Source organism: Stegastes partitus, unplaced genomic scaffold (assembly GCF_000690725.1).
Source record: "Stegastes partitus isolate 25-593 unplaced genomic scaffold, Stegastes_partitus-1.0.2 Scaffold1016, whole genome shotgun sequence".
Lineage (NCBI taxonomy): Eukaryota > Metazoa > Chordata > Actinopteri > Pomacentridae > Stegastes > Stegastes partitus.
Window position 1 is genome coordinate 56,396 of NW_007578747.1, and position 10,297 is coordinate 66,692.

The following is a 10,297-nucleotide window of genomic DNA, read 5'->3' on the forward strand; positions in this document are numbered from 1 at the left end:
GGTGACCTGTCAGAAAGCTACTACAAAGATGAACATCTTACATTATCTGTCATTTTAATTTCATCTGTAGCCTGCTGGCATGAAAAAGTTCCCAGCACTTCACACCTAATACTTCCCAACACCTCATAGGTCCAAGGATAAAACGCCTCCCATGGGCGGCTGCGATGCCATTGGTCAACCCTTCTAAGTCCCGCCTCTTTTCTCACAGAGATCCGCGCTGTCATTGGTCGACGCGCCCGATCGTCACCGTGCGTAAACGGTGGGCGTCGGCGGCGACTTTTCCGGTTTGCTCGTGATTGGTCGGTTGTGGCCGTTGACGTCACGGTCCTGCCAGCTGATCGGAGTGAGAAGCCGGTTTGAAGAGAGGAGTTGGACCGGAGAGAGAGACCGGGGAGGAACCTGGAGGAGCAGCGCGGAGCACGGGGTGGGACCGGACCACCGGATACACAGATTGGACCGTGTTTTTTTGGGTGGTGCCTTTTTTTTGGTACAATTTCATATTTTGTTTTTTTCAGAGGTTTAAACGTTAACACGGGACGCAGAAAGGACGGTGCTGTCGGGGGGTGAACTTGCGGGGCTTCGCGTCTCGTCGAAACCTCTGGAACTGTCAGAAAAAAAAATTGATTGAGAGTTAAGGTGTGGCTGAGGGTTTTCTGTGAGGCTTCTGCGCTGAAAAAATGTCACTAAACCGACTGTTTGTGTTCCGAGGCTCCTACATCTACCGTGGCTTCACCGATTTTGTCCAGTCATTTTCATTAAGGAAGATATTACATAACAAATGTATTGCCATCTTGATGCGCGCACCTTTTTTTTTTTTTCCTTCTTTCCCCCCCTTGCCTAAATCTCCCCCCGCAGTAGATTAATTGGACTATTGCGCAGTTGAGAAGTAGTAATTTCCACTCGCTTGCCAGGTCGTTTTGGTTTCATAAGTCTGTGAAATGTAACGGACGTGGCAACTTTACAGTAGCCAGCCCCGCTGAATGCCACAGGCAAACTGGGCGTGGGGTGGAGGTGGAGGGGGGGGGAAAGAGAAACGGTCCGAACAGAGTGTAATAATCCTCAAATCTGCCCCAAGCACGGCACAAATTGCGCATATTTGTCACGGTGTGTCCGCACTGACAAGCGCCTCGGTGGAGCCGCCGGATTGACCCGAACCAAAGTAAGTGCGACTGTCAAATACATTTTTGCAAACTTTTCTAGCGGAGGTGACATTTAAAGGCTTACAGGAGAGGGCGTGCAGGAGGGTTACATTCAACGCGTTTCATCCCTTGTTTTTTTTTTGTTTTGTTTCAGTACAAATTGAGCACTCAAGGTTGGTGTGTCGGTCGATCGAGGCCTTGTATAAAAATCTTTATTTTGGCACAGAATATACTGGGATGGAGCGGGTGTGTCTCCACAGGGGGAAACGTTTGGTCGCTCAATGAATCTAAATCCAGTTACAGGAAAAGAAGGATATGAGTTGCTCTGTATTACAGTAGTGCTGCTTGACTTGTCAAAGAATATCGAGGAGTCATTCCTCACTCTTCTGATGCCTTTATGGCACAATAACTCGATCATAATTGAGTGCACAGGACTGGCTGACCCTGTGTAGTCTAATTAAGATAAGCTTTAAGTCGAGAGGAAAGCAGATAGAGTGAATTCCTCAAGGCCCCACCCTTTGCAGCGCAACATGGATGTGGAGAGTTGCCCCCACCTCTTCTCTCTCTCCCTCCCTCTCTCCCCCTCCGCGTCATTCATTTCCCCTTTCAAGCTTGTCTTATGCTGTTTTTTCCCCCCTCAGTATCTCCAGGTGCCCACAGTAGATCTTCTTGCCTTATAACCAACTTCAGATCGTGGCATCAGGATCTTCCTCCAGGACTCTGCAGAAGGGGCCTCACAGATGGAGGTAAGGTGGGCTTGTATTTCGGTTAACCTGTGGATTTCTGTGGGTTTTTATCTCTCTAAAGTTTTCACATATGCCTTTTTTTTTTATTATTGCTGCTCTGTGCGACCCATTGCTCGCTTTTATCCCCTCATCCCTGCTTTTTGCACTGTGTCCATCAACCTGTTGCAAGTTTCGACAGGGTACGCACTCTGCCCCCCCATTTTCTGTGAATTCTAGTAGCACAGATTATGTAATCCTAAAGGCAGTGCTCACCGCGTTCCTCCTTGGGCTTATGCAATCCAAGTTTAAAAATTTCTCCAAAAAAAAACAAAAAACAAAGGCAAGGGGTTAAAATGCAGTAACTCATCTAAAGTCAGGTTCCAAAGCTCAAATTCTCAAGTGGAAAACTGCACTGCTTATAATCCAGTAAGGACTGGTTGCTGAGCTGCGTTCTGTTTAGCAGCCAGTTGCTTTTTCCACCTGCGTCCCGTCCTCGTCAGCTAAATGACAGCTCGGGCCTTGTCGTCTCTGATCTTTGTAAGGCATCAAAGCTCCTGATGGATCACTTGACCTTGTGCAAATCATGGCCACTTGCCCTGCCCGACGACTTGCCTTTTTTCCTCCCACTTTGTAGCTCCAGAGGATTCATTAGGAGGATCCTTTTGCTGCCTATTTTACAAGGACCTGCCCCATACCAACAACCTTACATAGTCAAATTGCAAATGTAACAATGTCCCCCCCCCTTTTTCTCTTTTTCATTCGTCTCCTTCTTCCGTTTCTACGTGATGCCTCACAGAAAATGCGCTTTAGAGGGTGGGGATTCTCTGGAAATGCTTGTTAGTTGCACAGGGCTCACATCAGCTCCCCCCTCCTCGGCCTACCTCTTCCTCAAGGGTACCCAGCCTGCTGTAATTATCCTCTCTTTGCCTATGAATGGTGAATTATACATGATGCTGCAGACCAGGCCGGAGTCCGGTGCCACCGGACACATCTGGATTATCTGGTTGCCACTATTTGAACGTCTAGGCTGCATTTTAGCTGTAATAGTCCCAGCACATGTCACACCCACACGCCGCGCAGGAAGTGCTGCGCTGGAGCTAGTCTCACATATAGGAGCGTGAAAATGTATTTACAAGGCTTCATTGACTTAAGTTACAACGACACATTGTGAGTGTTTAAAGGCTGGTATGCAAAAAGGATGTGACATTGTGGTTATTGTTAGAACTTGTCGTATTATTCTCAGAAGGCTGCATAAAGTCTGGTCCTGGTTAGAAGTGCACTTTTTTTTTTAAAGTAAAACAAAAGAATTTGATTTACAATCTCAGCAGCCAATTCAAGAGTAATTACTGATTATCTGTGAAGAATGAAAGGACTTCATGAATCCTCAATTGTTGTTCAGATGACAACCTTATTCACCGCTACTCTGCTGTTACAGTGCACCTCTTTGCATCATTAACAAGTTATTTCCTTATAAATCCTCTTCTGCCCTCTTTCTCTCATTCTCCCCTTTGCCATCTTGTGTGACTGTTTGCTTTTGTCTGGGCTCTGATTGTTTAGCCACATTGGATTGACCTATGAATGTGTGTATTAGTGGTTCGCCGGCACAGTCGTTATCTCTGTGTGGCTAGATTTGATTAATACAGCCGTCCAGCAGTGACGTCTGTTGCGCCACTCCCCAGACACAGACGCACAGAAAGGACATGTAAGAGGGGAGAAAGATTGGATCTGATGTTTGTGCAAGCGATTTTGTGCCCTATTATCTACAGTCAAATGTCAAGTCAACCTGAAAGTCATTATTCTGAGCAGAGATGAATGCATGTATCTTTGGCCGTGTTTGGATATTTACTATATTTTATGAAAATATGTGTATATTTGTGGTTCAGCAAATTGGGATCCCTGACAAACAGTCCTTTTTGCTTAACTTTCCAGAGTACCTGCAGACTGATCTGGAACTGTTTTGCCCCGTCACTGCTGCTGACATTGATCAGAACCATAGAAATAATAAAAATGTGTCATTTGATGAGTCACTCCTCCTCTGCTAACTTAAGCTTATAAATGGCCAGACCATCAAGCGACTTTGTGTAAGTGAGCAGGACTGAACATTGACTGTTCCTGAAGGCCAATCAAAGAGGGGAGGATATGCGGTGGAAATGCGGTAGCTGCAGTGAGGTTGCACATTTTTATGGCCACACCCAGACAGCCTCAGAAGGCTAACTTTGACTAGTTCAAGCTAATTTTTTTCACAGGATAAATGTTGCATCTCATATCCATCTGCAGTTGTAAGAGGTTAACAAGTGGATATTGTAAGTGGGTTGACAGAATGTGCGTCTGGGGTGGTTAAGACATCCAAAGCTCCATGGCAGATGTTGTCATGTTGTACGTAGGTGTATGTGTATGTATGGACGGATGGAGGGACAGATGTACTGTCTGTCTGTGCGTGCATGTGCACACATGCACAGGACAAGGATGTGTGGGAGTGTGCAGCATGATGAAATCTGACATATAGTAGTTGGTGATGCAGCGCTAACAGTATTCCAACCATGTCCCAGACTATATTGCGACTGCCTCTTATGGAGAGAGATTGTCAGCACTCTACAGTGTGGGCTTTACCAGCCCCATGCTCATATGTATAGCACATGTCGCAGTGTGGTGCATACGCGCCTTCCACTGGGACTGTTCTCTTTCGAAACGAAAATGTAAAACTAACAGCAAATGAATGCTTTTATCTGCTAGATACAGAAACACGCACCAGTTTGCTTGTGTAATCCTGGCCAGGTTTGTCTGAGGCATGGCCTCAAATTTGTGTACTCACTGAATTGGATAGACTGGGCAGAAAGATGATTCCCTTGGGTATTCACCTCTGATGTGTGCATGTGTGTACACATTGTGAATTCTTGCACAAAGGGTATCAAGGTTTAGTTTTTCCAGTTTTGTGTAGGTGACCTAGTTAAAGAATAGGACTATTGTGCTTTGTAGGATTTGCACACATATACATAGAGGCAGATATAGTAGCCGGAGGGAACAGATATACTGAGAAAGAAACCACAGCAGCCCATATGCAAGGAAAGGGAGCCAAAGGAAACGTCAGTGTAGAGTTGGGTCAGGCCTTTATCATTGAGTTTTGATTGGTGAGGCTTTATAAGGTCTAGCCTCAGTGCAAGCATAGGCTGAGCTAAACTAAAGCTGTGTTGAGATAATTTTAGGCCCAAGCAATGCAGTAGCACGTTCAGCTTTGGGCTGGTCTCTGCAGGGCCAGCAGTAAGAAGCGGTGGGCCTCTCAGCAGACCGGCTGGAATGTGGACCATATGTAGCAGGCATCCCAGGAATGTAACTCGGCCTCGCTGAACTGACCAACCTAAAGACACAGTGAGCAGGAGCAGGATGAGGAGGACAAAATGAAGGTAGCGCGAGGAGGATGGAAACGAAAGCTCGCGAGTCAGAAGATGAGAACTCGAGGAAGCGCTCAAACAGATGGAGAGCAATGGACAGACTCAAAAAATGCAAAGTACCACAAATGGGTAGATGCATGCTCCAAAAAATGTGGTACAAATGATTTATTAGGATGAAGTCTACAAAGTCATCTTCATCGGGATACTGCAGACAGAAAAATTTGTGGTTTGTATAAAATGGCTTCTCTTACATTAAATCAGTGCCGTGATGTCTTTCCTTATGCACTATTCTGTTTAAGAAGGAGTGGAAACAATTAGCTGATTAACAGGAAGTTGAACTGCAACAATTCTAATAATCACAATTTGTATAAATTACTTAAATGAGGAAAGACAATCTAATATTTCCGGGTTTGGGGTTATTAAATGAAGCTATTTGTAGCTCTTGTCATTTTTTATATAATTTCAAATTGGATAACTTGGGTGTTTTGTATTAGTACCACATATTTTCTTTGTATTTCATAAATTCATCAGTTAATTACTAAATGATTGACAGAATAATTAATAATTAAAATAATTTGCAGTCACAGCCCTTAAGTTTTAATTGTGTGACTGCCCTACTTTTGAAGCACCCGGTCACTCCTTTGCAGCACACCTCATTAATCCATGTCTCATCTGCTGTGAGTAAAGAAAGAAGTGTTTTGGGAGCTTGTGCTCTCTCTGCACTGTTCCGATTTTTCACTTGACATGTAGATGCTGTGATGAGCTGACCGGTGACCAAGTGAAGTGAAAATGGAAGGCCGTTCAGTTTGTTAAAAGTGTTAACATGCCAGGATGCAAACGAGTGAAAAAAGACAGTTTAGTCTCAAGCTGCTTGGTTTTTGTTTGAGTAATTGTGTCAGTAATTACAGTTTAGTGGCGAGGCAGCCTACCTCATTAGTGCAGTCTTCATTTAAGACTTAAAGCTGCTGGATACCGACGTCATGTCATATCTGATGTATTCAGTAAACACCTGTACAGTGTAATAAAGGGATCGGTGACTTCTGTTGATAAAATGCTGATGTGTGTTATTATGTGAGTTCAGAGCTTTGGCTCTGGAGGTAAATGGAGTAGAGCTGGTTTGTTCTTTGTTGGGTGTCACACCACAGTGTTCTTCCAGCTCACTAACTCAGGGTGAATGTCTCTTTCTAGTCTCTGTTAGCTTAGCACGCTGTGCTCTTAGGCCATCTGGGTACAGCTGGGGCCAGAATGGCAGGAAACACACTTGCACACAGATACACACACTTATACAAACATTCTCTTTTTTTTATTTTTTTCTATTCTAACATACCCCAGCCATGCCCCCTGCACACAGACACGCACGCACACACTGTGTTCATTAGAGTGTGTTGAGCCTCTGGTTGAATGGCAGTTGACCTCCACTTGCTGCATTTCTTTTTCGTTGACTAACCGGCCTTTTCAATCTAATGAGAAATTTAGCTCATAAAACCAGGAACCGATAAACGAACCCACCCGCATTAGTGTACGGTAACCCATTTATGAGTGCCGAGCTGCAGCTGGATGCGAAACATGAGACAATTGGGTTTGATCTCGTGAAAAAATCTCCATGCAGATGGAAAAGGCAGAGTTCACAGGTTAAGTCAAAAAATGAAAATGTAGCTGAGAGCGCATTATGCAGTAGAGTCAGCCTATCAGAAGGAAATAATTTTGATTGTATAAAGGACTTAAAATAGAGCAGCCCTGGTGAATGTTTGGCCTTTTCTCATTATTTCTCTTCAACCTTGCCCAGGGTAGATGGACAGAAACCCAGAATCAAAAGATGAGTGAATATTGGACCTGCATCTATCAGGTGACCAGAAACAAGACTCCAAATGAAAGTTCATGTCGCTGTGTATTAGCTGAACATGTGCGTAGGCGGGTGTTAGCCAACAAGTGCACCGTATCAATTAAAAAGAAAAAGTTAAAAAAATCGTAAATTATAAGCGAAAAGATCGAGCTGCTATTTTACAAAGCAGATACTGTATATTCAATTATTGTGTTTTTTGTTTTCTCTATATTTTACTTGCTTAACTGAACCAGAAATGAAATCCATCACAACCCAGATGGTGGTCCAGTTGGGCTAAAAAAAATCATCTGCACTCGAAACCATGTGTAAATACAGATAAAGTTACTTTTTTTAAAAACGTTCTTTTCTTTTAATCTTTTTAATGACAGATCCTATCCAACTCAGTGTTTATTGCCTTCAACTGTTCACCTTTTTCATTTTTGGTATTTTTGCCTGTTATTGAATAACTACAGTAGAGATGGAAAAGAGAGCAGGGGAATGGTATGCAAAAAAGGCTTCAGACTCTGCTTCTGAGGGAATTTTCACCATACGTTATGCACAATAACCACGTGGACACGGTTGAGCTTTTTTCAACTAGTTGTATACTACTATAATAAGTGCAGACCATTTACTATATTGTGTTGTGTAAGGTGTTGTCTTACAACTCAAACTAATATTCGGTCTCCAGTATGTTTCATGTTTTCCTAAAATGAATCAATCAGTCAATGGTGGGATGCAAGTCCGACCATTCAGCTTGACACAGATGCAAATAGCCAACCAGGACTGTGCAGTTTAAAAGTAAATCCAGCATTAAGAAGATGATCGTGAAAGAGATGGTAAATGCTTCAGTCCTCTGTGCCTCTTTCTGCTTTTCTGGAGGGAGGATGGTCGGGGCGAAGAGATGATACTGAGGAGATTCTCTGGATTCATACCATGCATGGGCAGCTGCCACCTCTTATTCATTTGCCCTACAGGCATTTCCTGTCTTTCGGCACGCTAGCTAAAATGCTAGTTTGAGGGGGAGGGTGACAAAGGATATACGTATGTACAGAGAGAGAGAGAGGAAGGATGAATTCATGGGGACTACGGGGGCATATAACCGGAGCAAGGGATGGACACAAACAGATACATAGGCAGAAACAATGTACTCTTTGACTCTTCTTCCCAGTGGTAGGAAGGGAGATGACAGCCGGGGGAAGCGCACAAATCTTTTCATTATGCTGGGCCCCTTTATCCAGTGTTCACACCCCTACTGTCTCCCTTCTCTTTCACTCCTGCTTAGTTATATTTTTCCAAATTGATCCTCTGTGTGCATGTGTGCAGAAAATCTGACGCTCCGTGTCCTTCGCAGGAAGCCTGGATCGGAAACTCACAAATTTGAAGCCACACTGCGTCATTGTCTCATCTGTGGGAACATCAGGACCAGGTTGTCTGCTTCTCATATCATGACATCACTGAGGTAGATGCTCCTCCGCCTTTTCCTGCCCTTTGCATACTGTTCCTATGCATTCCTGACTCCACATGCTCGGTATTAAATCCTGTTAGATGCTCAGCAGGGCTTCGGTGGAAGGGCCTTTTCCTCTTCCTCTTTCCCACCTGCTGACTTCCCGCCAGTTGACATCACCTCTTCCTTAGGCAAACACCGTTCGCAAGCTTTGCTCGCCAGATGAAAGAGGGTGGCAAAATTTTACACCAGTGCAGATAATGACTACGGTGTAATTGCTGTCAGGTTGTTGTAGCTGGATGCATATTTTAGGCTGTTGAGTCACTTGTTTGTGCTGTGTTTCATTAAAGCCCCGCCTTTACTGCTGTCTTCCTCCATGACCCCCCCAAACCCACTAGCTTTGGCCCCCAAATTTACAGAAAACCTCTCATTATCACACTTTGGGAGGTTAATGGATGTTTCCTTCAAGAGCGACAGCTGAATCTGAAAAAAAAAAAAACCCTCTATGAGGAACACATGAGCTTTTTCCGGGGGTTAAGTCCACGTTTAAAGGATGCCGACTTTCTCACACTGGAAGTTGTTCCTCCATTTTCAACTGTAACCGGTTTCATTTTGAATCATTAATTCATATCCAGATAAACAGCAGCCGTAGGCACAAATAGAGATGATACAATATAGATGCGCAGGGCTCAAACGCACACTCTCTGCTCCCTCATTTTCTGTCAGCAGTGTCAAGTGACATTTCATAATTCACACTGTGCGTGTTGTGAGAAAACACGCTGGTCATGCTTCTATAAAACAAGGTAGACAAACCCCCACCCCTCCTCCCCCGTCACTATGCATGCATGCATTTCCTCAGTCACATGCCTCATGCGTACACATTATCGCTTTCACAATAATCAGTTCCAGTCACTTCCAGCTCCTGCTCCCCTCTTTCGTGGTCATTCGGAGAAGCCAGCCACACGAATGATGAACCTGTTCCGACAAAGCGCTAGTGTTCGCTTGCATCTCCACCAGAATTACGCTTCAGCAATATCTGTGTGTGTGTGTGTGTGCATGTTTATGTCTTGAAATTCATTCCCTTTCTTCTCACTAATCCTATTCAAAGCTGTAGGAGGGAAGCACTGGCTAATATATTGATCCACCGTTCACTTGAAAGCAATTTGTCGAGACCGTGGGAGAAGGATTAGGGGAGTTGGGTGTGCACATATGATCAAGTGCAGGCCAGTCGAAACTGAGACAGTGACATACCGCACTATCGGTGTGTGCACTTCATCCAACTGGGTGTGCACATACGTTGTCATGCATGCTGGAGAATGCAAAGACTCTTAAGTACTTTTTGTGCAGTTAGTTTTGCCTGTTGTTCAAATAGAGCTTCTAAAATCTCTGAGCAGTACAATTACAAATTATGTTTGAATGCAAATGAGGCAGTTGACTATATGGATTCTAGTCACATTGATAGTCTTTATGTAATATGTGACGTATAAGAATGCAGACACAAAGGAAGCATTTATACAGTATATTGAGCAATGGCTACTTTCCATAGATATTAATTTGCGGCATAGATTCAAGTTCTCAAACAAATGCCATTAAACACATATTTTGGATCATTTTTGTAGCTTACGTTGATATTTAATAATAGGCAATATGTGTTAACTTTTTCTTATTTTCTTCTCCTAGACCTGTTATATTCGAGATAAGTTTGATATGCGACAAAACAGACTTGGATGTGTGCAAGTGTTAAGCTGGTACTAAACTAATTATTCTGGGGTGTGGCG

The 10,297-nt window shown here is 43.8% G+C and overlaps 1 long non-coding RNA gene across 2 annotated transcripts; it reads left to right on the forward strand.

Annotated features, from left to right (window-relative positions):
• Nucleotides 1-421: 421 nt before the first annotated feature.
• LOC103367108 (uncharacterized) lies at nucleotides 422-5,510 on the forward strand. 2 transcript variants are annotated; one of them, XR_520707.1, is made up of 3 exons: nucleotides 422-1,159; nucleotides 1,781-1,885; nucleotides 5,115-5,510. It is a non-coding gene; the product is annotated as an uncharacterized LOC103367108 (long non-coding RNA). The 2 variants fall into 2 exon arrangements; XR_520706.1 differs by having other exon boundaries at nucleotides 422-1,885.
• The last annotated feature ends 4,787 nt before the right edge of the window (nucleotides 5,511-10,297 follow it).